Source organism: Lissotriton vulgaris, chromosome 1_1 (genome assembly GCF_964263255.1).
Source record: "Lissotriton vulgaris chromosome 1_1, aLisVul1.2, whole genome shotgun sequence".
NCBI lineage: Eukaryota > Metazoa > Chordata > Amphibia > Caudata > Salamandridae > Lissotriton > Lissotriton vulgaris.
The window spans coordinates 245,783,584-245,810,490 of NC_141685.1; positions in this window are offsets into that span (position 1 = coordinate 245,783,584).

Consider the following 26,907-nt stretch of genomic DNA (forward strand, 5'->3'; position numbering starts at 1 on the left):
CCTCCCTACCAGGAAGTGGCTACTCAGGCAGCTGCAACTAATTAGAAGGTTCTGGAGAGTCAGTCTGAGCTGAGCAGAGTCACAGAGCAGCAGGGAGAGTTTTTTTGAAACTTTACCAACTGAAAAATGGCAAGCAGCTGTGAAAGCCAGAAGGCAGAAAGAAAGAGGAAAATTAAGTTCAGCAGCATGGAGCTGCAGGTACTTGTGGAGAAGGTAGTGAGGGTGCACAACAAACTTTTTGACAGGCAATCCCTCACTGTTCCCGAGTCTGCCAAAAGAAAAATCTGGCTGGCAATTGCTGAAAAAGTGAATGCAGTGGGAGTCACAACCAGGAATACTGAGGATCTTAAAAAAGATTCTATGACCTCAGGAGCCTCACAAGAAAAAAATGGCTGATATTCACAAGCAGGCAGGCCTAATCGGTGGAGGCAGGAACACAGCGCCCCCCCTGACTGACCTGGAGGAGTTGGTGGCCTCAACCATTGAGGCAGAGAGCGTCTGCGGACTGGGAGATGTGGACAGCTCAGCCAGAGCTGCAACAAAAAAAGGTAAGACGCATGCGCTGCATAACACCCCATACCAACCTGCTTCCCTATACCCTTTGTGGACAAGCTAACCCCAGTCCAGTACTGCTATCACTATACAGGAGCAATGCATTATGGGAAATGTAGTCAGCAAATGTAAGACCATGTGCAACAGCGCAGACATCAGCAAGTTAGTGAACTGAATGCAGATAAATGAAAGTGAAATGTGTAAAGCATTTATTGTAGTGACTGTGACACAGTAGCACTCAGTTGATATACGCTTATTTATACCTAGGGGCCAAATCAGGCAGTCGACCCACTGACACAGAAGGGACTGCACCAGCGAGGGAGGAGAGTGAGGAAGCAGGTCTCAGCCAAGTACAAGCCTCGCAGGAGGAAGGTGACACGACTGGCATCTCCCATGAAGATGACACTGTACATACCCCAGAGTTGCTGCACTCCCCACAGCTTTCCCAATCCCCTCACTTGGTATTCTCACCAGAAAATTCACCATCACTGCTCCAGTCCACCCCTGCACCCCCACCAGCCAAGAGGCGAGTCGTGCCCCACTACCATTAATGGGGGCAGCAGAGGGTGAGGGTGAGGCTCAAGTCACCGTAGATGTGAGTCCAGCAGCACTGCAGTCCACAAATGAGACAGTCACTGCTCGCACAAGACAACGCAGACCCAGCAGTGCAGGTGGACGTGGTGAGGGCACTGTGTTCCGTGGGCTGGAGGGGAGCATGGTGCGCATTCAAAGGATGCAAGGCAAATCCATCCAAGCCTGCCAACGCCAACTCCGAGCCCTGAATGTGCAAATAGGAGACATGGGGAGGGGCATGAGAGACATTGTGGAGTCAAATAAAGAGGTTGCCAGAACAAATACAGACATTGCAGCACGGATGCAGCAGATGAGCAACTCAATTACGCAGCTATGCTCCAAACTTGAAAGTCTGTCACACACAAGGCGCAGGGATGCCCGTGCCCACAATACGGCCATCAATCGCTTGGCCACTGCCACATCCCTGCTATGCAGGAGGGGCATAAATATGCAGGAGGCCTTGACACAGAATACAGCTGAGGTCACCAGGGGCATGGCCAGAATGACAAGTGCACTAGAGGCAATGTTGATTTCCCACACAGCACAGAATCCTGCCCTGGACGTGGCAGAGGCTGAAGAAACTAGTAGCCGGAGCAGCATGGCAAGCACTACTGTGGAGACACGGAGGAGTACCAGGCGCCAAGCTGATGCTGCAGGGCACGCTGAAGAAAGCGAACAACACCCTAGTGGCTCAGGGAAGCGCGGGCGCAAGTGACATTACCGGTCATGGGTGAAGTAACCCGGGACATACAGTCCCCACGTGTATGATGTTAATTTTGTTGCACTTAAGTGCTTGAACGTTGTGGCACCATTAAAATACGTTGGTTCCATACACAACCTGTCTGTGTCTCATTACTTACTCAGAAATAGTTGCGTGTAATCACGTCTGTATCTGCCATCACTTGGGGTTGTCACTCCAGCAGGTTGTGTTTCAGGCACAGCAATCTCGTCGTCATGATCCTCAAAGTCTGACAACTCCACCTCAGTGCCCTTCTTCACAGCAAGGTTGTGCAACATGGCACAGGCAGCAATGATTTTACAGCAGGTCATGGGGGTATACTGCCGGGCACCTCCACTCTTGTGCAGGCACCTGAACCTGCTCTTCCATATACCAAAGGTACGCTCAACAACAATTCTTGTGCTCTTGTGAGCCCTGTTATATCTCCTTTGGCTGGGTGTTGAGGGGTTGAGGTAGGGGGTGAGGATGAAGGAGCGGAGGGCATATGCACTGTCCCCTAAAAGGAAATGGGAATACATTACTCACATGCATACATGTACTTCTTACTGCAATAGGTGTCAATGGGGTCACACACTGTGTCTTACCTAGGAGGTATCCTTCGCCAAATTCCCCTGCTGTCAGCCGTGCATAGATACCGCTGTTTCGAAATATGAAGGAGTCATGGGTACTCCCAGGAAATTTTGCCACAAGGTCAGTGATGGCGCACTTGGCATTGCAGATCACCTGCACATTGATGGTATGTGTGGACTTCCTATTCCTATATATTTATTCGGTGGCAGCAGGGGGACAAATGGGAATGTGGGTGCCATCAATGCAGCCAATGATATTGGGGAAATGCGCCATCAGGTAAAAGTCAGTCTTTGTTTGGAGCAGTTCAGCATGGGTTGCAGGGAAATATATATAATGGTCCATCCTCTGTAACATGGCGTGAAGGAATTTGTGGAAAATGTGTGACAGGCTGCTCTGGGTCACCGCACCTACCGCAGCAACCACACTCTGGTAGCTCCCAGAAGCAAGCAGGTGTAGGCTGCACAGCACCTGCACGTGGGGTGGAATTGCGTGTGCCCTTGGGGTAGTGTGCTCCAACAGTGGTTGGAGGTCCCTGATGAGGTCCAAGATGGTGTCTGAGTCCATCCTGTACCTCTGGAGTATCTCTGCCTCTGTGAGCATGAACAAGGTGAACTTCTGTCTGTAGACCTGCTCCTGTCTCTGCCATTCCCTCTCTCCTTCCTCCTGTAGCCGTAGCCGTCTCGCAATGACATAGAATGCCGCCATTGTGTAAAGAGTATTGCAGTTTGGGTCCTTTTTTATAGGCTGCACCTGGTTACCACCTGATTTCAATCCAAGGTAAATACCGACTCCTAAATACCGAATTTCAGTCAAATTCGGTATTTAAGAGCTTACCTACATCTCAATATTCAATTTTGCCACTTCTTATTTACCGATTCGGTATTTTACCGATTCGGTAAATTGACCGAATCGGTAAATTTACCGATTCGGAAACCGTTGCGATTTGGAAAATTTACCGATTCGGTAAATTTACAGATTCGGAATGTTTACCGATTCGGTAACTTTTCCGATTCGGTAAATTTACCAATTCGGACGATTTTCTGTCTTCTACATCCCAAATGCTCAATACCGGTCGGAAACGGCTGAAAATCGGTATTTTCGACCGTTACCGACCGGTATTGGGCTACCTACATCTGGCCCTTAGTTATTTACGGGCATCCAAAAACTCTCCCAACAGCTGTTAGATCACTTTCAAAGCCTTTTCAACAGAGAAAAAGAATCACAAATTCCACCCTGTATTTTGAGATAGCAGAGGCAGGACCTCGTATGTCATCTTAAGGATTTGTGGGGCCCCGGGCACGACATACTTTAGAAGCCTTTGGTGGAAACAGCTTTATCTTTCATTACCCATTTCTACTAATTTAAGTCACACAACACCAAGCAATACTGTATAATACATTAAAGTGTGAGATGCAAAAATCGAGGGATATGGGATGGTGAGAAAGTTCACCCCTCCGCCTTTTGGTGGGTGGGCGCCCTGGGCAGTCGCCCATGCCTTTAGACGTCTCTGGAGGCAGGTGGTTAGCTGGCCTCAAGTTGTCTGTGCTCTCCATTTTTTTTAACGTTTTTTCCTTTTTTACAAAAGTTGAAATTTGATTTTAAAAGCAAGTAAACATATGTTTACACATTCCCCATAGTCCTCTCCATTCGGCAAACATTTCTGATATCACACTAAATTAAAAAACACTCTAGGGGATAACAACTAAAAGAAACGGTACGATGAGAATAAAACAGGAGTGGGCAAATTAAACCTTTTAAAGCACAAATATTTCCATGTTTATTCAAAATCTCTGTTTACAACAGCTGTAAAAGATGTTGATTAATCGAGTTCAGACTGCAGCTTTTTCACACTTGTTCTGTCACAAATTTGGCAGCCCAAATCGGATAGTTCGGAGTTTCTTCTCTCTGTGATAAAAACTGTACTGTATACATATGGGGTCTCCAGCCTTTTCTGTAGTGAGAGCTACTTCTGATCAGTGAAAATGATTGTGAGCGGCTGAAGGCCATGCCACTTGGGCATTGTCAGCAGACACCACTGCGCCCATCTTACCTAACTTTAAACCTAATGTCCATAGAACCAGGCACTATGGTTTGAACAAATTACTTTGTCTAGGGTCACCATGGCATGAGAGAGTGGTCTTTGGGGATGTATGAACATGTGTGCATATGAATGAGGTATATGTGTGTGAGTGAATGAGAACCTGTGTCATATGTATCTATGGTACAGGACATACCTTTCACCATATGTGGCAGGGTTACATATATAAAAGAAACAAACAAGCATTTTTTTTAAAGGGGAGAAATTTAAAGTGCAGAAAAATGTTCTGCAAGAATGTTGAAAATATGAAACATTTGTCTGCACATTCAGTTTCTCCCACTTTAAAAATTGCTCTATTTTTTCAGTTATATGTATGGCACTGGGTCTCCCAGCCACTGGGAGCAAGATGCCTGCTATGTGTAAATGTGACACTTTGAAATGAGAGAAAATTAAACTGAAGCGTTAACTTTATGTTTATATGGATTCCATAAAACTCATTATTTCGTTTTTCTCCCATTTCAAAGTGACACAATTACAAACAGCTGATATCTTGCACCCAGTGGCCTGTAGACACGGTGTCACATTTATAACAGAAAGTACAGTCATATGTTTAATTGAGAAGAATTTAAAATGAAGAAACATGCTTCATAAAATATTAAGACTTAATTGGTTTTAGAGAACATGCAGAAAAATATTGATTCAATGTGTCATAGAATTATTTTTATTCACTTTAAATTTCTCCCATTTAAAACATGCACTGGCAAAACCAATAGGTCTCACCTATGCGAGAGCTATTGGTTTTACCAATGTGTTATAGCCATATCGCAAACATGGGTGGCTGCTGATAAGCATGGCTAAAAGTGAGTGGGATGGAGTGGCAGGGTTAGATTGACAAGGTGGGAACTCAGGCAACGGCTGAGGGGCCGTGATCCGAGTTCCAGCTGTGGGCTGCTTATTTTGGGCAGACTGGGGGCAATTTCGGAGGTGTCTGTGTTGTTCGGATGCCGCTAGCGTCCCAGTGGCCTCTCTGGAGGCAGATGGGCCTCCATCACCTCCCTTTTAGCAACGGAGCCGCCCATTAATGTATGCGTATTGAGCTGGAGCAAGGGGCCTGATGGGATTTATCAAACTAGCTGGGAAAGAAGGCGCGCTGGATTTGAGTGTGCTTCTATTCAGAAAACTTCCTCATTAATGGGATGGATGGAACAGGAAATGTGGAGCAGATTATCAATACATAATTTGGAGCCCTGATGATGTCCAAGTGTGAATGAAACAAGTGGGCTTGTTACTATATTGTGTGGATCAAACAATTTGGAAGGTTGTTGAAATAAACCACAGAGTTTGAAATATTTGTCAAAGACTGCCTATGAACCTTTTTTTTACTAAACCATTACTTAAATAATAGATTTGTGAACAATGTGAACCGATGCGCTCCTTTTCAGGATAGGTTATGAATTCTTGTTGATTAGTGGCCCAGTGGCGGTGGGACCATTGAAAGTTGAGTGTGTATGAACTACCTAATCGACTAACCGGTATTACACACCAGTGCGCACACCTCCTAGCCCTCACCGCCTATCAAGTTGGATGAATCATGCGCAAAAGTGACCTCAATTGTTTTCAGGTGTGTCTCACCAGCGTGAACTAACCCATGCACTTGTTTTTAATCAAACTAAAGTTAAGAAAATATGCCTCTGTCAGAAACCCACCTCCCCCCCCCCCCCCCACTTCTTTTTAAAAAACTTTGCAGAAGCGGCGTTTTGTGGAAAGGCAGTATGCAAATGTAGGCCACTGGTTTTTTTTTTAAAGCATGGCCTGGCCAATTTTTAATCCCAATCCAATCCTGTGGGGTGGGGTAGATTGGGTTGGGGTGGGGTAGATGGGGGTGACATAGATTGGAGTCTGGTAGATTGGTTGGATAGATTGTGGCAGACGGTGGTGGGGTAGGTTGGGGTCGATTGGGGTGGGATCGATTAGGGTAGGGTGGAGGGGGTGGAGTGGTGGATGGGGTGGAGTAGATTGGGTGGGCAGATTGAGGTGGGAAAGATGGGGGCTGATTAGGCCAGATTGGGGTGTGGCACATTGGGTCATGTTGGGATAGATTGGGGCGGGCTACATTGAGGTGGGGTAGTTTGGGGTAGGTAGATTGGAGAGGGTTAGGTTTTGGTAAATTTAAGTGCAGTAGATTGTTGTACGTTGGATTGGGGTAGATTGGGGCAGGTTAGGGTAGATTGGAGAGGGGTTTGAGGTAGATTGGAGTGGGGTAGAATGGGGTACATTTGTATTGGGTTGATTAGAGTGGGGTAGATTGGAGTAGGATCTATTTAAATGGGGTATGGGTAAATTGGAGTGGGGTATATTGTGGTTGATTGGAGTGGGGTAGTGAGGAACATTGGAGTGGGGTAAAATAGGGTAGATTGGATTGGGGTGCATGAGGGTAGACTGGAGTGAGTTACACTGGGTGGGGTTTATTTAAGTGGGTTAAGTAAAGTGGTGTGTAAGGTGGGCGGTGTAGATTCAAGTGGGATAGATTGGAATAGGGTACATTGAGGTAGATTGAAGGTAGGTTGAGGTAGATTAGAGTGCGGTACATTGGAGTGGGGTAGCTTGGGAAGATTGGAATAAATTGGAATCATGTAGATTGGTGTAGTTTGAAGTGATATACATTTTAGTGGGGTAAATTGGGGTAGATTGGAGTGAGGTAGATTGGAATGGGGTAGATTGAGGCAAACTGAACTGTGGTAGAGCGGGGTTGACTGGAGTGGGGTTGACTGGAGTGGGCTAGATTGGCGTGGGGCAGATTGCAGTGGGGTGGAGCAGGGTAGATAGGAGTGAAGGGTGATGAAGAAAGAGAGCCGAAGCAGGAGGAAAGGGCAGCAGCAGTGCCTTGAAAATGGAGGAGCAGTAGTGCAATGAAGAGGGAGGGGCAGTGGTGCCATGAAGAAGTGGGAACATTATTAAGACGAAATGCACTGCAATCTCTATTATCAATAGCTGTGTAGACAATTAGTTTGAAAAATGAAAAAAGTATTTTCCAGCCCAGGAAATATGAATCCCATTACAGGTACACAAAGAAAACCCCTACTATCCAGTTTCAAATACTTGGGAGCTATAGGTATTTTGTTAATAAAACGTATTCATTTTGTGTAAAAAGAAATTCAGCAGCAGGTGCTGGGGCGGTAAAGAAAAAGCAGACAAGGAGGGGGTAACAGGATGAGACAGAAAAGAAGCAACACAAATGAGTAAAGGAGCAAGTGAAAACACAAGCATTTGCATGGAGTCTGTAATGCCAAATAAAAAAGTAGCTCCAAAAGAAGAGGCATTATGCATGTATGCCATAGCAAACTGCAATGAAGGATATGGGAGCGACATTGCAGCTACCAATGGTAAGTCTGTGGGCAGGCTACAGCCCACTACCTGTAAACAATATTTCTCAAAGGGACAGAGACTGCACTGTCGAGCCTAGACCTAAAAATGACTGTATTTGGCGGTTATAAATATGGCACAGTGTCTACCGGCCAGTGGGAGCAAGAGGCCTGCTGTTTGTAAATGGGACACTAAGATGGGAGAACATTAAAATGAAGAGGTAACTTAATCATTAAGGTAACTCTTTATTTTCATTTTCTCCCATTTAAAAGCATCCAGAAGAAACATTTTACTCTCACGCTCCAAAATTGAGTCGACAAGGACTTTTATTTAGGATTTAAATACTGCAGTGCTTCAGCTATTTACCTCTGCACCCTGGTCATAAATCTGACTCCAGCATTGCTCATTATTCATTACCAGAGCCTCCTATCTGCAGTCTGAAGATAAAGCAAAAGAAACAGTTTCCCCTTAACTTTAAAATAAAAGCTAGATCCTGGGCTTATTCATAATAAATTCAAGGCTGTGTGCTACCCTGAGGGTGCAAGCGAGCTGCTGGTAGCTCCTGATCGATCAATTGGAGGCACCAGGTGTATATTATGTTATGTCATGCAAAATACCTATTAAAGGTTTACTGTCAGCCCATGTAACAGGCATACCCTAAAACCATTATCGTTCTTGAGTGCGTAATTCCACTGTACATATGGCCGCACATGCCCCCACTGATAAGAACAATGGCCACAGAGGACAGAACCCCACCCCACTACGCCTTACTCACAGTGGCCTTACTCACAGTGGCATAACGCAAAATGATGGGGTCACCTGCAGAATGTGATGTGGGGATCACCGAGTATCCCATATTTCACAGGGCGCAAATCATAATGAAAATAGAGGAGGGGGGACTAATAGTCATATGCAAATCACAGTCACACCACATGTAGTGGCATCACAAGAAGCGATGTCATGCCATTAGAATAATTTGCACTTAAAAGGTAGAAGGGCCTATTTTACAAATACAACAAACAAAAATAATCACAAAAGAATGTGGGAAAACATTTTTGGTTTTAGTTTTTATACCTCTTGTGCATTTTTCCATGGTATGCAAAAAGAACAATTGATGGACAGAATGCAGAACAATGTCATACATTCACCCCATACAGAGAGCTGGGCCTAAATCCATCGTTTTTTTCATCACCATGCCATTCCAGTTTGGACCCAGCCAGATGCAAATCAGTCTCCTTGTGTTTGCTTTCCATGGTATGGCAACTTTCTGCCCTGCAATGCTGAAGTATCCATACTCTGTATCCAAATATTACAAGCAATCAAGGGAGTATGTTGCATCACATCATAACTCTGCTTTTTTAAAATAAAAATTAGTATCAGTTACTTGTAGGTTGTTGAAGCATTTGAGTTTTAGCCAACACATGTTTCGCTCTTCTGGTTAATTATGCCTGTTGCTTTCTCAAGGCAGCGTAATGATGTCCTGTATATTAATTTCAATAAAATCTGTCCTGTGTTCCATGTACTGCGGCAGTTAACTCGTGGGAAGATTGCATAGCATTTTTGAATGTGAAAGGTCGTTTTGCCTAGTGAAACGGTAAGCGCGCTTCAGAATACTTTCTAAAAGAGGATGGTAAATGTTTCTTTTAAGAATGGGCAGCAGTTCTCAATCCAGTGAGTTTGCAGTAATGTGGATGTGAGATACATTCAGGGGTCATTACAGGTTAACGTGGGGAGTGCTTAGTAGCTGGGGATGTTAACCAACAATGACAGTAAAAGTATGAGCACAAATAATGACATATGGTAAAAGTCAATGCTTTTTCTTAAAAATGATGTTTTATAAAAACCAGTTTGCCATTTAATTGATTAGGTTGTATTTTGTTTGCACTCTAGAAACCCCCGAAGAAGGGATTAATCCCGAAATGCATTAGGTGACTGTCAATAAAAACGTGGCATTGGAAACAAGGATTTCCCTGTGTTTTTTTGAAGAGTGAAAGAATAAAGACAATGAATATAATGGATTGAAATAAAACAGAGTGAAGAAAGGACTAATGATTCATGGATAAAATTGATGAATAATTAAAAAGTGGATGACGAATTTGATGCATTAGATTCATTGGTTGTGCAGCTACACGGAGACCTAAATGTGTCTCCTCTGAGTTTTTTTCAAGGTCAAATATTGTCACTTGGACATTTTTCACAGAATTCTTGTTCTCTTAGAATAGTTCTACTTTAAGAAGATTACTTTGTGCCAAAAAGAGTAAATTTTCGAAAAAAAGTCAAATCGTAGAAAAATAGAGTTCCAAAGATAGAAGTTTTTTTTTTTAAAGTGAAGGTCGAATACAGATTCCATAGAACACTGTGTGCTAATTTTCCAAAGTCAGTCTCATTGTTTGGCGAAAACATCAAGGGGTAGGTGTATCAAGATTCCAATTTGCGAATTCTAAATAGCGATTTTTTGTGAATCGCTATTTAGAATTCACAAAATGGAATGTATGTACAGAATCGCTATTTTTTAGCGATTCCTTAATATTCTATATTTGCGAATTCGCATTTTGCATACATACATCTTTTTCAAGTTGTCATTAAATGCATGGTAAGCTCATAACGTCTAAGTTATAAATGCAGATATTGTAGAACATTGCTTCACCTTTCAGCCATTCAGTTGCATTCACTACACTTTCAACGTGCAGTGCTCAGTCTTTCTTGAGTCAGGTGTCATAACTTCATCGCCTAGCAGCATATCCCCGCGGGACTGAAGCTATTTAGTACTCATTCATACTAGATATGGTCGTCTTCCATTCAATAGATCAGGGAACCGAACATCCAACTCTCCTCCCTCCCAACAGACTCACATCCATCCCTCCGCAACCCTTTCCCCCTCCCCTCCCCCTCCCCTCAGACATGCCGCTTCTCCAATGCCATGTGTGCCGCTCATAATGTATTCCGCACACTCCAAATGAGACCTGTGTCAGTGGTCTAATCTCCATCCGGGAGAATGCGCCCATTCAGGAGATCCCACCTCCCGTCTACTTGGTCATCACACCGTCCGCAGCTGAGGTCCCATACAACCTAAAGGGCACGTAAGATCAAGAGGATCAGTCCTCTTCATAAGTAGATCTGTCAGTGCTACCCAGGCTCTGGCTGTGTCCCATAACTTGTCATTGTCAGTTCTTCGAGCTAGTTGGAGTTGGAGGGTCACCTCGTAGTCCGCCCACTTGAGAAAATCTCTGAGCCAGCGCCCTGCATTAGGGCTGTGGCCGCTTTCCAATGACTGGTGATTTCGCGCTTGGCTAGAACCAGACCCAAATCCAAAAACCTGCTGGTAGTTTTGTTGCAGGCAGTGTGAGGGAACCAGTGTAGCAGGCACACAGCTGGAGTACTTTGTAGGTTCCTCTCTGTTACCTCAGTCAATTTGGTCATTATCCCTCCACAGTACCCCCGGAGTATAGGGCAATCCCAGAACATATGAATGTACCCTGCATCCTCCAGTCTGCATCGTGGACAGGCAGCATGGGAGTCTAATTAAGTTTGGAAGGAGTGAGGTACGCCCGATGGAACACATAGAATTGGATGACGTTTCGGGAACATTTCCATGCTCTTTCCATTACCATTTCCCAAGGTGTAAGCGCGATGGGAGTTCCTAGGTCCACCTCCCACTTGGCGCGCAATCTCTCCAGTGGCGTCAATCTGCGGTACAGGCACGTGACCGCCTTGACCCTTCCTGCAGAGGTGACCAAATATTGTCAAGAGGGGAAAACCCACGGCTCCTCTAGTCCTCCCTTCCAATGTTTGCGCATCGCAGCCGTCACGGTCGCATGTAGGAGAAAGTCCTGCGCAGGTAGCTCATGTCTGTCCACTAGTTTTTGAAACGGTAGGAGTGCACCATCTTCGTACAGATCCCCAAGGGTGGAGATCCCGAATTCCTCCCACTCATGCAGCCGCTGCCAATTCCCCCCATGCGGAAGTTCCATGCAGAGCCATGTCGGAATCTCAGGCGAATACGCCGAACGACCCTTATGGCATCATAGGGCCCTATTCCAGCAGAGCCTCAGGACCCAGAGCTCCCTGGGGACCTCCCCTTCCTGCAACGGGAGGCGCAGAAGAATCCGCGCCAGGTGGTGCATCTCTGCGTCCCAGCCTCTCTGAGCCATTTCCAGGCCCAACCTCCCCGCCAATCTTTGGGTAAACCATTAAAATTGGGCCGCATGGTAGTAGGCCTCGAAATCAGGGGCTGCAAGGCCTCCCTCCTGTCTTGGGCGCATCAGGGTAGGTAGTGACACTCTGCGCCTCCCTGAACCCCACAAGGAGCCCGAGATCATGGAGTTGAGTTGGGCGAAGTACCTCCCTGTATCCAAAGTGGTAGAGTCACAAAGTAATAGAGCAACCGGGGGAGGGTTATCATTTTTAGTAGTGCCACTCGCCCCGCGACCGACAAGGGTAATGTCCTCCAGAAGTCCAGGTTATTCTTGGTGTTTCGCAGGGCCCGGCCTAAGTTACCTTCAAATAAATTGGCTGCGCCATGGTAAATCCGCACCCCCAAGTACAGTAAACAGCCACCTTTCACTCTCACATCCAGCCCCTAAGGGGGAGCACCACGGTCACCCCGCATTGGAAACAGACAGGTCTTGGCCCAGTTAACCCTGAGCCCTGCCACCCTTCCCAATCTCTCCAGCAGTTCCCAAGCTCCACGGAGCGCGCCAATGTTATCGGCGAGGAACATCAGTAAGCCGTCGGCGTATAGGGCAATATGGTGCATTCGACCCAACACCTCTAGGCCCCTGTAGTGTTCGCCCCTCTATGCACGCACTGCTAGGGGCTCCATTGCTAGGGCAAGCAAGAGGGGGAGATAGTGGGCAGCCCTGCCTCGTTTCCCTACCCACCACACACGCTGCCGAAATCACTCCCCTGTCCAGATCCTGGCTGTCGCATTGGAGTATTGGATCTGCATCCATGCCACGAACCCCTCACTCAGGCCGAAGGCACTCAAAACCCGAAACAAGTATGTCCACTCTAGGCTATCAAAGGCCTTTTAGATGTCAATGGATAGCACACATGCCTCTGCACCTCCGGCCTCTTGCACCTGTAGTAGTTGACACAGCCTCCTAATATTCACCGCTGTATTCCAGGTGGGGATGAAACCAGATTGGTCCTCATGTACCAGGGTCGTCATGTGCACCATCAGGCGATGTGCCAATATGCCACTCAGTACCTTATAATCAATGTTTAACATCGCAAGGGGGCAATACGCTGTACGATCCCACTCCAGTTTCCCCGGTTTAAGGAGCGGGACAATCATTGCCTCTCTCATCGAGGTGGGCAAATAACCAACCTGTTTCGATCGATTGTAGAGAGACACCAGCTGTGGGGCCAGTACATCAATATAAGCGACATAAAACTCCGACGGGAACCCATCAGTGCTTGGGGTTTTGTTCTTAGACATGCGTTTAAGGGCACTCCGGACCTCGCCCACTTCCACCGGGCGGCCCAAGTTTTCTGCCTCCTCCACTTCAATCTGCAGTAATTCTATATCTAGGAAATCCCCGTCCTCCAGGTCCCTGGGCTCTAGTGCGCTATGATACAGCGTGAAGTAGTAATCTAGGAATTTGTATTTGTATTTGTATTTGGTATTTAGTATTTGTAGAGCGCTGCTATTGCTCTGGAAGAAGCATCCTGGCGCTGAAGAACAATACAGTACATTGATGGAACTATAGGGCAGCCATTACGAAGGCCTCTGGTAGACTGAAGATCCAAGTTTTTAGTTGCTTTCTGAATGCAGGCACTTGCTCCACAAGTCTGAGATCCTTCGGCATTGCGGTCCAAGCCTTGGAGGCCAAGACAGTCAGAGTTTTTCCTCCCTTGGTTTTGTAGTGGAATCTGGGTATGTCAACTAGGTTACCCCCTGATGACCTCAATTTTCTGGGTGGATTATAGCGAGCGAATCTCCTAGCATGATACCTCAGCCCTGTGTGATTTAGAGCTCTAAATGTCATCACCAACATTTTAAATAGGATCCTCTTGTGCACGGGTAACCAGTGCAAGTTCTTAAGAGCAGCCAAGGCTGAGGCTCTTCTCAGTAGTTTCAATACCAGTCTAGCAGCGGCATGTTGCACTTTCTGGAGTTTCTTTAATGTTGCCTTTTTTACCCCGGCCATCAAGCCATTACAATAGTCTATCCGGGACAGTATTAAGGCTACCGCCACGGCCTTCCTTGAGTCCATTGGGAGGAAGTCAAAGAACTTCTTTAATGATGCCAAAACAGCACCCTGCCATATTCCTCACATGCTGGTCAAAAGAAAGTGTGGAGTCAAATATGACTCCCAGGTTTCTGGCTGATTCCACTGCCTGAGGTGGGACAGGAGAGCCATCTGGCCACCATTTGCCTTGGCAAAAATGAACATTTTTCCCCAGGGCCAGAATCTCCGTCTTATTGGTGTTACATTTTAAATGTTTTTTTTCCCATCCATTGGAACACGTCCGTCAGACAGTTCTTTAGATTCTGTTCTGCCTCATTCGAGTTCTTATCTAGGGGAACAATTAATTGAGTGTCATCGGCGTACGAAGTGACAAGAATGCCGTATGACTCAATTAAGGAAATGAGGGTAATCGTATAAATATTAAATAATAAAGGGCTCAGAATCGAGCCCTGAGGAACGCCTGATGTGACCTTCTTTTCCTTGGAGAGAAAGGGACCCAGGGAAGTAATTTGAGACCTATCGGTCAGAAAATAAATTATCCACGCTAGGGCCGTGTCTGTGATACCGTTCTCTCTCAGCCTACTGATCAATATTGTGTGGGAGATGGTATCAAACGCCGCTGTGAGATCCAATAATATCAGAACGGCGCTTTTCCCTTCATCCTGCAGGAATTTAATTGAGTCAGTAAGCTCGATAAGGGCGGTTTCCGTCGAGTGCCTTGGGCGGAAGCCCGATTGTTGGGGATGAAGAATGTTGAAAGTATCAACAAAGTCTTTTAACTCCTGATAGACCATCTGTTCAGCTATCTTACCCAGGACTGGGAGGACAAATATTGGACACAATTTAGAGAGGTCTGTAGCAGATTTATTAGATTTTTTCATTAAGGGTTTGACTATTGCTGTTTTCCAATCGGAAGGGGCTTTGCCTGAACTAAGTGATGTATTGATAATCTTGTTAATAGTATGGTTAACCACGTCGATTATCTTATGGAGTACCTACGGGGGACAAGAGTTGGATGGAGCCCCCGATTTACAAGCCAGAATTGCTCCACGCGATTAAAGCAGAGAAACCGGCTTGAATGCACTGAAAGAGTGGACCCTCATGTCACCCTTGTCGGGTCTACTGGACCGGGGAGATGGAGGAAGAGTCAAAAAGTCTCTCTATATCAATTCAATTTTTTTCTTGAAGTAATCCGCAATTTGATTGCAGAAGCTTGAAGAAGGTGGAATTTCAGGCTGAAGGGCTTTGGGGTGAGTGAAGCATTTAACAGTGGAAAATAAATTTTTTTGCTTTTGCTGTGCTTCTTTAATGGCTTTTATATATAGTAGTCCTTTTTAGCTGTTTTAATGCTAGAATGGTATGATCTCCTTTGCAGGATGTAGAAAGTTTTAGCTGTATGATCATACTTTTTTCGCCATTTTCATTCGCTTTGCTTGCATAATAAGTGTTTTTCGGCCAGCGCTTGTGAAAACTACGGTGCGTTATGCTTTCCTCTTTTCTCTTTCCCAGAAGAAGGTTTAGGAGGAGCCCGTTCTTTAATCAATTGGTGCATTCAGGTGTGGAAAAGTTTAGAGTCATGGGTAACGGGATGTACCATGTTACTCCGCATACTATTACAACTACCTACCGTTACAACGCGACCATTACAATGCATACCATTACAACGCATAGCGCTTTGAGGTGTTGGATAGTGGTAAGTATAATTTACTATTCTAACTCCAGTCCCCGTGGACCCTAGGGAAGGTGTTGGATAGTAAATTATACTTATTCCCTATCCTAGAGCGCCCCCCAGCGCAATGCGTTGTAATGGTATGCGTTGTAAAAGTCGCGTTGTAATGGTAGTGCGGAGTAAAAAATGCGTTGTAACAGGTGTATACCGGGTAACGTCTCCAGTCATGCTGGGGGTTTGTGACTGGTGAATGGGATTACACTTCATGCTTTCCTCCACCACCTTCCAGTTAATATTAGTTAAGGATTGTTGACTAATCTGTGATGCTTTAGGGGCGCGACAGATACAAATATCAAAGGGGATAAGACTGTGTTCAGTCCAAATTTGCGGAATGGGTGTCTGGATAACCAGAGACGGAAAGTTGGAACACACTCCATCTAGTGTGGGCCCAGCATAATGAGTCGATTCGTTCACCATCTGGTGTAGGTCAAAGATCTCAAGTGTCTGATGGAAATTGCAGGCTTAAGCATCCGTTTTGGATTCTAGCTGAAGATTAAAATCGCCTAACAATGTAAAGTAGGTGTAGCGTAATAAGAGCTGTCCTAAGGAATCCCTCAAGGAATCCAAAAATGTAGCAGCACTTCCTGGGGGGCGATAGACTAGGCCACCTGTGAAAGATGTAGTCGCATTTAGCATAATGGAAAAACCCATACCTTTCGCCCCTTTAAGGGGGTCTAAATTGAACATATGGTGCTTCATCGTGCTTCTGAGAACCATGGCTACTCCTCCACCTCTACCCTTTGGCCTGTCCTGCCTCAGGATAGTAAAACCAGAGGGGAGAGCATTTGCTAGATCTGGATTACTATTATCATTCAGCCAGGTCTCAGTTATGAAGAGAATATCCAAGTTCAGATCAAGGATGAAATCCTTGATGTCTTGGCTATGGCGGCACATGGAGCGTGCATTAATGAGCCCCCCTTTTAAGATGGAGTTACCGCCTAGGAGTGTATCTGAGTGAGGCGTCACTTCCGATACGGACCAAGGTATGGTACATTTGCAAGTCCTACATGAGAATGGGCCCCTTATTTGTCCCATTAGACTCCTGCCCAAAGTGGGATATCCCCCCCTCGTCTCGTAGCTCAAGGATTGGTGTGCCCCTGCGGGTTGGATTTGCTAACCAGGCCAGGAGCACCCCTGAGTTATCACGTTCCGCATGCGCTCGCACCAAGTAGGCCTTATAATCAAAACATCTCAGCCTCTCCACTTGTGTGGCCAGCTCCTCCTTTGCCTTTAGTAGCTCCTCCTGGACATCTACCCGCCCCGGTCTTTCTCGTTCCTTGTCCCGAAGCCATTGTTCCGCCCCCTGTACCTCACTCAATAGAGTTCTGCGAACACCCACCGCCTCTCCAATGCACCGCCCGCGGATCACCGCTTTAAACACGTCCCATTCATTATGCAGACTGGAGGAGGTGCCCGCATTGAGCTGGAAGTACTCCCCTATGGCTGTGCCTATGGTGGTCCGGAAGACCTGGTCTTCCAGGGCCTCCGGCCTAAGACGCCAATTAGGAATCGCCGTTCTAACCCGAACCCAATTCAAGGCCACCAGTAGGGGGTTGTGATCAGAGGTCGTTCTGGCTAGGTATTCACTGGTCGTAACCTGCATATGAACGTCCGAGGAGCACAAGACTGCGTCCAATCTGACATGCAGCTCATGAACAGCAGAAAAGTAACAGTAGTCACGTTCCCTTGGTTGGTGGACCCTCCAGGTGTCTGTAAGCCCCCAACTCCGCTGCCAATCCTGCCAGCCTTCTGCTATTCTACGAGTAGGGGCGTCAGGGAGTGGTGGGTGGGAACGGTCCAGGTCTACGTTTGTTACACAGTTAAAATCCCCCCCCCATTAACACAGGACCCGTGAGCACCCCAGCCAGCTTCTGTTAAAGTTGTGCAAGAAAGGTGGGTTGTTCTATATTGGGGGCGTATATGCTTCCCAGCGTAATGTCCCATTCATCTAGTCACCCTGTGACCACGGTAAATTTACCTTCGGAGTCAACAACCTGTTTCAAACATTGAAACGGTATTCCTGCTCTTATCCAAACCAGTGTTCCGCTGGCATATGCTGAGTAAGTGGTGTGAAAAACCTGACCTCTCCAGCGACGTTGTAGTGCCTTTCCCTCTACCTCCGTCAAGTGTGTTTCCTGAAGGAGAGCGATCTGCAGTCTCCTTCGTACCAAGTATGCGTGTATTTTGTGTCGCCTGCACATGGTATGCATCCCTCGGACATTCCAGGTCATGACTTTAAGGCCTATGGAGGTACCCATAGATCTGTTGTGTGCACACATTTACTGAACCCCCCCAGCGGCATGTCCGACCCTCCCTCAGCCCCCCAACACATAAACTCCCCCCAACTCCCACTCCCCAGGACAGGCACACAAGAACAGTTTCCCATCCAAACCAAACTGTTCAAAAGCATAACTGCAACTAGGAGGAAACTCTTGCACGCGCTTAATACCCCCAGAGCCCCCCCCCCCGGCCACCCTCCCCTTGGGAAAAAACCTGTATAGCCAGCTAAGACCTCGGCATTCTTGAGATCACCATCAGTCGCGCTGCCCCATCTCCAATCGCCCCCATGAGCAGGTAGGGTAACAGGCCCTACATCATGTATCTCCCATAACTGCTGCAGGCCCATCACCCAAACATTCCGTCCGCTGTCTGTGGGGTGACATTCGGTAATTCCATATCGGAGAGGCCCTGGGAGCTGCCAGAGCCCGGGCTCCCCGTTCCACTCTTCGCTGCTTCAATGACAACACTCGACGGGCTGGTTGCTCCCTGACTGATGACAACCACAGCCCAGATCGCCTTGTCCCGTTCATGTCTCTGAGCCACAGGGGAAGCGGGGCTCCCCCTTGGCGAGGCAGACTCGTGTCGTTCTCGAGGTGAAGTTGGGCACAAGAAGCCCCCCGTTGCACCACCCCGGCTCTCCAACCAGTTCCATGCTGTCTGCGGGGTAAGGAAAAAGTGGGTCTTCACATCCGCCGTCACCCGCAGATGTTCTGGGAAGAGCATGGCATATGGGATGCTGAGCTGTCGTAGCCTCTTCTTGACAGCCAAAAAGGAGGACCGTTGCCGTTGCACTTCCCTGGTGTAATCCGGAAATATCATCACCCGGCCTTAGCCTATTTGCAGGTTCTGTTGTTCTTGAGCCCTTTGTAGGATGAAGTCCCGTTCGAGATAGTGCAATAGCCGCGCCACTATCGGTCGGGGCGGAGCACCAGGCTTGGGCGGGCGGGCCGGGACCCTGTGCGCTCGCTCCAGCACATAGAATGGGGAAAGGCCCTCTGGGGCGACCTCTGCCCGCAGCCAGTTCTCCAGGAATTAGACCGCATATGGGCCCTCCTCACGCTCCGGCACACCCACGATGGGGAGGTTTTTACGCTGTGAGTGGACTTCACTGTCCTCCGCTCGGACCTCAAGGGCCTTGACTCTCTGCTTCATTTTCACTCAAGGAGCGTCGTAGGGCAGTCACCTCATCAGGAATACTTTTCATGTTGGTCTCCTGTGTCGCCACTCTCTCCTTGAGCTTCCTGTGGTCGTCCTTCAATAGTGTTGGGTCCGTTCCAATGACGTTCATCCTTTTCTCCGATGCTTCGCGCGATGCTATAATGGCCTGCATTATTGCACCCAGGGTAGGATCTCCAGGCGGTCTCGGCCCCCGTCTCTCCATATCCCTACCTTCGTCCTCCGTGTGGCATTCCGGCTCATCCAGGTGCAGCACCTCAAAGCCCTTTTTTCTGGACACGCAACCCATTGTTGTGGGAAGATGTTTTTAGTAGCAGCAGCTCTGGGGGGAGCCCGCGTCCGCACCTCATAGCAGCAAGGCACCACCACTAACCAGTCCTGGGTGCCCTCCTGGGTCTGTTCAGGCTTGATGCCACGCAAGGGCCCTCTCCTACAGCCCCTCTCAGCGCCAAGCCGCCTGATCCATAACAGGCAATGCCAAGGCGGTGCCGCCCGCTATCCGTTAGACCGTTCACACCTCGCCCGCACCTGTCACAAGTTTGCCACCAGCGTCGGGCCCCTTGGCACCTCACAGTAGGTCGATGTCCCCACAGGATGCAGGGGTGTATAGGGGCGTCGTCCAGAGCTTTCAGCCAGGTGAGTGGTCACTGTCATCCACCAGGGGCCACGTAGGGGAACTCCCCCAGCGCCCGTGGGCCTTATCGTCAGTCGCCTCAACTAAAGGCCCGGGGCACAATCCAGACCACTACTCCAGGGGAGCCCTCTGTCTGAACTAAGTTGGCCCTCAGTCTAGCAGCTGTCGTGTTTTACCGACCGCCAGGTGCACTGTGTGCCCCGATTCCCCCACAGAATGCCGGGCCGCTCTGCAGTTCACCTCGAGGTGCCCTTGGTCTGGGCCGATGCAAGGACCGCCCCTGCCTTCAGTGGGAAACTTGTAGGGCCCTCAGCAGACAGATTTGCGCCGATCACCAAATGACGCCTGTCCTGTCCCGGGCGCCGCCATCTTAGAGCAAGGCAGCCGGGGTGAAACAGATGCAGTTATATGGCCCCCGCCCGCCGGTATGCGACGCCTCCTCACCGCAGCCACAAACGGGAGCAGCAGTCTCTCTTCCGGTCTCGGTGGCAGGGTCCCAGCTCCTCCGGTGCAGCCGCCAGACTCGATAGTCCCCCTCACTGCCTGGCACCAGTCTCGCCGATCGCGGACGCCATCTTGCCGCCTGACGTTACAACGAGCAGGGAGGGAGGTATGTGACCCTGTTTTTCGTCCCCTTCTCGCCTCCGTCACACTCGGCAGTAGCGCTCAAAAGGGGCACCGGACCTTCATGTACGTATTGTGGCGAAGGGTCACAGGATTGTTGGCCAGGATCGTTATTTGTGGAGGGCAGCCGCGGAGGAGCTCCGGAACTCGCCTCTGTCTACGTCAGTGCCTAAGCCACGCCCGCAAGGAAACCTTGAATTGATGTGGAATCTTCAACAGCTCTGCAGGACCGAAGATGTCATAATCAGTTCTGTCCCAGGCTATACCACCAGGTATAGGAACGGCTGTGATGTTCACTGATGGTAGGTCTCTTCGTTCACGATGAACTGATTTATGTGGCTTCAGGAGCAAGTTGATGTTCTTACTTGCTGTGTCCATTTTACTATATCTTCCATTTATCAGCATTCCCAAAGTTAATACAAGAGTCAGCCAAAGTAGGAGACAAAATACGGCTAACAAATCCAAAATTCAACCCATGGTGATACCAGATAAGTTTTTTCAAGTTGTTGAAAAAGTTCTGTTACTTGCTCTTTAAAACTTTTATTTGCTGGCGTTGTTTCAAGCTTGCTGGGATACTCCGAAAACGTATCAAAGTTAACGAAATAGCCAGGGGCAGTTCTGCCAATGGTTGGCATTGCATCAGGATTAGTTGAAATCGCTGGAACTACTTGATTTTGGTCATATTTGTATAGTCAGATGCTATATCATTGTAGACAAGTGATTCTTGACAAACTGTTATTTGGGTCTCAAGAGGTACAAGTTCCATGGCTTTGTTGCATAGTCCTTCTTTTCGCACTGCAGATTATTCAAAGGTGATGAGTCTCTCAGTTTGAACCTCTTGGATAGTAGCCAGATTTGGTCGTCTGCTACATCTTTGGAGTCCACATGGCCTACTACTTATGATCGGCCACATGATGTGGTTTTACCAGGTTGATGGACATGAACCTGTTCTCCTTTCTTCCAGCAAGGGGCTGCGGTAACACTGCTCTTGATCCGTGGATTGCTAGCACAGGTTCTGGTTGTCTGTGAGAAGGCCCAATTTCCTTTTTGTCCGCGATCTTTTCTATGACTAGATCCCCAATCTTTGGAATCCAGGCAGGCCTTGCTGGGACAGGTGGTCTGTGTTCAGTGGTTGCTGGCTTCTGCAAGATATTGCTTTGACTTCTTCTTGTTTCATTTAAGTCCCGCCAAACAGCCAAATTGTCTTTGATATCAAAAGGTTTTTGTTCTACCACTGATGTGTGACAATCAAGGTCTTCGACAATCATTCTAGTTCCAAAAAGGATTTAATATGGAGTGATTCCACCCAGAGAACTTCTTGGCAGATTGTTTAGACTACTTTGGACACTTATTAGATGTTTCACCAACCCGTCACCCAAGCCTAATACCCTAGCTGTTATAGATTGCTTTATGTCCCGTTTTTTTCTTTCCACTACAGAATTTCCCTCAGGATGGAATGGACTAGAATACCGCAATGCAATGCCCAGATTGGCCATGGCCTCTTTGTAAGCTCGAGAGGTAAACGCAGCACCCTGGTGTGGTAAATAAAATTACCGGACTATTTTTCTATACACTAAATGACAATAAGGATAGCTCAATCAAATGAGAGGCAGAGTCCGTGGTATCTGAGTCATGCAGGCTTTAATGAAATGCCTCGAGGCTTGGGACATCGGGTTCCATCACCACTAAGGTTCAGGAAGGGACATTCAACATTTTATTAACATCACACAATATATATAGTAAAAGCATATACTTGAGTCGAATACAGTAGGCGTAACAGGTGAAAAAGAGAGAGATAAGAACACATGTGCGTAACAGGAGGCGTGTAAGAAGGCGTACACGTGGGCGTGCACTGGGCATGTCAGAGAAACGTCACAAGTAACGTCACAAGTGGGTGGATGCTTAGAAAAAGTTTGCAGGATCAGCAGAAACCTTTGGCATAGATGCGCGCGCAACTGAGCATGACGCGCAACATGGGAGAGCTGGGAGCTTTGACTTTTGCACTAGTAGAGGAGACTAATGTCTGGGATGTCAGAACGAGCTGCACCTATAGCATATCTGGTATCTTATGTTTAGAGGATGTAGTGTCTGAAGTAAAAGGTCTCTCGGGCAGAGGCCGTTCATCACTGAATGCTAGTGCGTGCATATGTATCTTCATGTAAAGTGCGGGGGCCATGGGCCTACCATGGTAACGGGTGCAGTAAATTACTTGCATGGAGACAGGAAGGCAGGGAGGCAGGGCCCTTTGCTCTGCAGCCGGGAATATGTTTACCTATTTCACTAGACTGGAATGTGTTTTCGAGGAGGCTGAGCAGATAACTGTAGGCAAAATACCGTCTGTCTTGGCAGGCAGGCCAGGCCGAGCCGGGCACCGCTCGTCTGGGCAGGATGTAAGGTAGAGGTCAAGGATGCATACCTAAACTGTAGCTTTCAGAGACAGAAAAGAACATGGAGCCTCGATTAAGGGCTTGGCTCGACTGGGCCAGAAAACATGGAGAAAACATGTGCTTCATTCAAAAGTGTACCATGTAAAGACGTTGGCACCATAGGCCTAGAAGCCTAATTAACGTGATTTTCTTGGGGAACTATATAACTGACATGTTAACGTTGGACGCAAATGCATATGCGTCTTTCTAGCAGGCACGGAAAAAGGAATTACATGACATACATGGGACACGTGTGTTTGGATGGGGTGTGAGTGGGGGACACCTTAGCTACCTGAAAATTTCTATTACCTCATTCCCTCCTTGGCCCCTACTTCACCCTTTAGGATATGTCTATATTCATGAGACCATCTATCTGTTCATATAACATCATTTGCTCTTCTTTCTTCATTCGGGAACGGGAACGTGGACTTGGACGGGGAATACAGGCTGTGGCGCACAAGCCGCAAATCGCTGGCCCACATTGCAGACAGAGACAACAACTGAATAGAATAAGCAGTATTATTCCTAGGAATGATAACAATTTCCATCCCCAGGCAGACATCACACTCCAGAGCCAACCGGACCAAGTCCAGGTACCAGGGTTCTGGTGTATCAGGTGAGCAATTTCGTGGAGCCGTGTTATGGCCTTATTACCTCACTGGTCAGAATGTAGCGTGCCGACTGCGTATGTGCCGATAAAGACTCGTAAATCTTTTATAACAGTTCGGGCATCAACCGAGCGTTGAGGCCACATGCAAATGAATCTTGAGCATGAATCACCTGCAACCATGATACATTTAGAGTTGCCATCCCTCTGTAAGGGACCACAGTGGTCCAGGTAAACGCACGCAAATGGTTTAACTGAAATTAAAAGGGCCGTCTGCGCCGGACATTTCACTGTTGAAACCTTAATTTATTGGCAGATTTCTCATTCCAAAACAGAGTTTCTTGTTTGTTTCCTCATGCGCGGCCACCATTATCTCTGTTTTAAAAACGACAATGTGGCGGAAACACCTGCGTGTGCAGAGGCGAGCCCTTCATGTGCTGCTAAAATTAGTCCTAATCTATGTTCCATGTTTGGAATTACTTGATCCCATCTCTAGGGATTCGAGCAAAAGGAACATTATTTGCATTCGTTATATACGAGTATTTGAGTGGAAAGCCTTTTAGTAATGTTTTACCACTATCTTTGTTGGAAGCGGTGACAGCCTGCATTATTTCGCTGTCTATTTTCGTTTTTGAACGAGTGATTGCAGCTACGGAAGCCGTTTGCACAGCTGCCTTTGCGGCTTCATCAGCCAACGAATTCCCTGCAACGTGAATGCCATCACGTTGATGACTCAGTGTATGGATCACATGAGTTTTTTGTAGTTCTTTCTGTAACAGAACTACTTGTTCCCAAAGCAACTTATGCTTGATTGTGTCACCTTTTGCATCTTTGAAACCATTTTGAATCCAGTTCTGCAAGTATTCATTGTAAGATTGAACGCAGTAATAAGAATCGCACACTATGAGTGTGGGGAATTCGCGATCGGTATTTTCAAGCGCCATCTTGAATGCCTGTAGTTTAGGTCACTGAGCTGTACAATCTCCGATAGATTGTGTTTTTGTGACCATAGGTCGGAATTTACCATCTCGCCAGCGACCTTTAACGATCGCACACGCAGCACTATGAGCCCGTTTACCCCCAATTGCGGGCTGTGCTGATCCGTCTGTATTAATTATACATTCGTACTGTTCTAGAGGCAGAATCTCAGTAGGTAGAGGACATTCTTGTTCGTATTGTAGAAATTCTTGTGTTTTCATGTATGGATCAAAAACGTATTCAACGTCTGTTGCAGCAAGAGAATTAACCCATTGTATCCATCTCTGCTGTAAAGCCTTTGCATTTGGAATGTTTGCTTTTGTCACTGCTTCTAAGACAGGTGCAGGTGTAACGGCCATTATGTGTTTTCCTTGTGCGAGGGCTCTCTCTTTTGTTACTGCAGTTTGAACCGCTGCCAGAATTTTTTCTGTAAAAGCGAATTTCATTTCAGCTTGTGTGTACAAGTGTGATTTATAAGCTATTGGTACTTTTTCTCCCTCATTAAAGGTTAAGTATGTGAATCCGCAGCTTCCTGGGATGATTCGGATTACAAGGTTGCGTATATTTACGCGGGTTTGCAAATATGTTGTTTGTACTGAACGCAAAAATGTCTGTGTGTTTTTAAGTCCGATTAACTGTTTTGAAATCAGGTTTGATGAATTTGAAGAGAGGTTTAACCCTCTCTGCGTAATTTAGAATGTAAGTTCTTTGGAAATTTAGGAAACCTAGAATTGACTGTTAGTTTTTCAGCGTTTTTGAAGGTTGGAGCAGCGCACACTTCTCAAAAAAGTTCGCTGCGAGGCTTTTGCCTTCACTTGAAAGTTTGTATCCTAAGAATAGGACGTTGAGATGGGAAATTCTTGATTTTTTAAAATGTAATTTATTCCCTTCGGATGCAAAGCCAAGTATTATGGTATTCCCTCTGTTCAAGTGCCTGTCCAAATCATCGTCTGTTAGATAGATGTCATCGACATAAGATAATGCCTCATCATCATACGTTTGTAGTAACTCCGTTACTCTGGCTGAAAATAACCCTGGACTATTCTTGAATCCCTGGGGAGACAACAGAAGTGACGCTGTGTTCCCATGATTGAGAAAGCGGTCAAATACCTGCTTTCTGGTGCAATATTTTGTCAGAAGAAACCATTAGAAACATCTAATGTACTTTTATATTTTTTGCTCACAATGTTATTCATCAGTGCTCCACTGTGTGCATTTTGTACTGCAAAGGTTTTGCAATAAGAGTTTAAATGTCTGTATTCCAAGACTAGACGATATGTATTGTCAGGTTTGGAGACAGGAAACAAAGGATTGTCCATTGACGAGGTGCATGTTTCAATCACCCCTTGGTATTCAAGTTGATCTAATATCTCCCTGAACTGTTTTTTAGCTTCTTGCTTAACTGGAGACTGCCTCTAAGCAGTTGGTTGAGTTTTTAACTGGATTTTATGGTGAGGAGAATCCTCATCCCATCCTACATGATTTTTATATAATGCTGGAGCCTGGGCTCCAGCCCATTTTTTGGCATAGGTGTATTTTAAGTGAATTGGAACATTGTTTGAGAGGGCTGGCATAATGGTGTCTTTGCCATGTGGGCACTCCCTGACAAATTTTGGTGGCCAGTCTTTTTCAGCTAGAAGAATGTCATAACCCTTAGAGAGCTTATCCCAAAAGAGTGCTCTTATTTTCCTAGTTAGGTCCCCCTCCATCGGGAGTGTTATTTCATATAACTTATGGGGTACACTAACCCTGGTATCGGCAGTTTCAACTTGGATGTACTCATTCAAGTCCACTGTCTCCAGATGATCCTTCAGGATCCTGCGAGCTATTGTGACTTCTGCTGCGCTGTCTAGCATTGTCTGGGCCCACTATCCGTTCTTGAGTTGTGTCCTCAAGATCCTCTGCATGTCTGATTTTTAGACCTGCTGCCACTTCTTCTTGGTGAATTGGGTTTTCTTATTTTTTGGAACGTGTTGATCGTCTTTGGACTTCACGTGTTCTTCCTTGTGTTCTGACTGTCCTCTTCTTTCCAATTTCTGTGAGAAAGTCTGAAAGGTACGAGAGGAACGTGTATCAGTATCTTGATATCTATCAGGTTTTCTCAAATAACCCCTGTTCCTGAGATTATATCTCTTTTCAGAGGGCTCCTTTTGATGAGACCTTATTCTGGACTGAGAATGCTTCTCTTTAGAAGTTTGTTTAGTATTCACCCACTTCTTTTAGGAGTAGTGAGAGTGTTTTTAATAAAAACCTTTTCAGGGTTCTCTGTTAGTTGGGGTTTGACTGGTTTCCCACCCTAACTATCTCTACCTAGTTCTTTATAGGATTTTTCAATTATTCTGGAAAGTTCATATTGGTGCTCAGTTATATCGAATTCTCATATTTTTTGGCAGATCGCCACGGATGCTGCTTCTCCTTTAATAT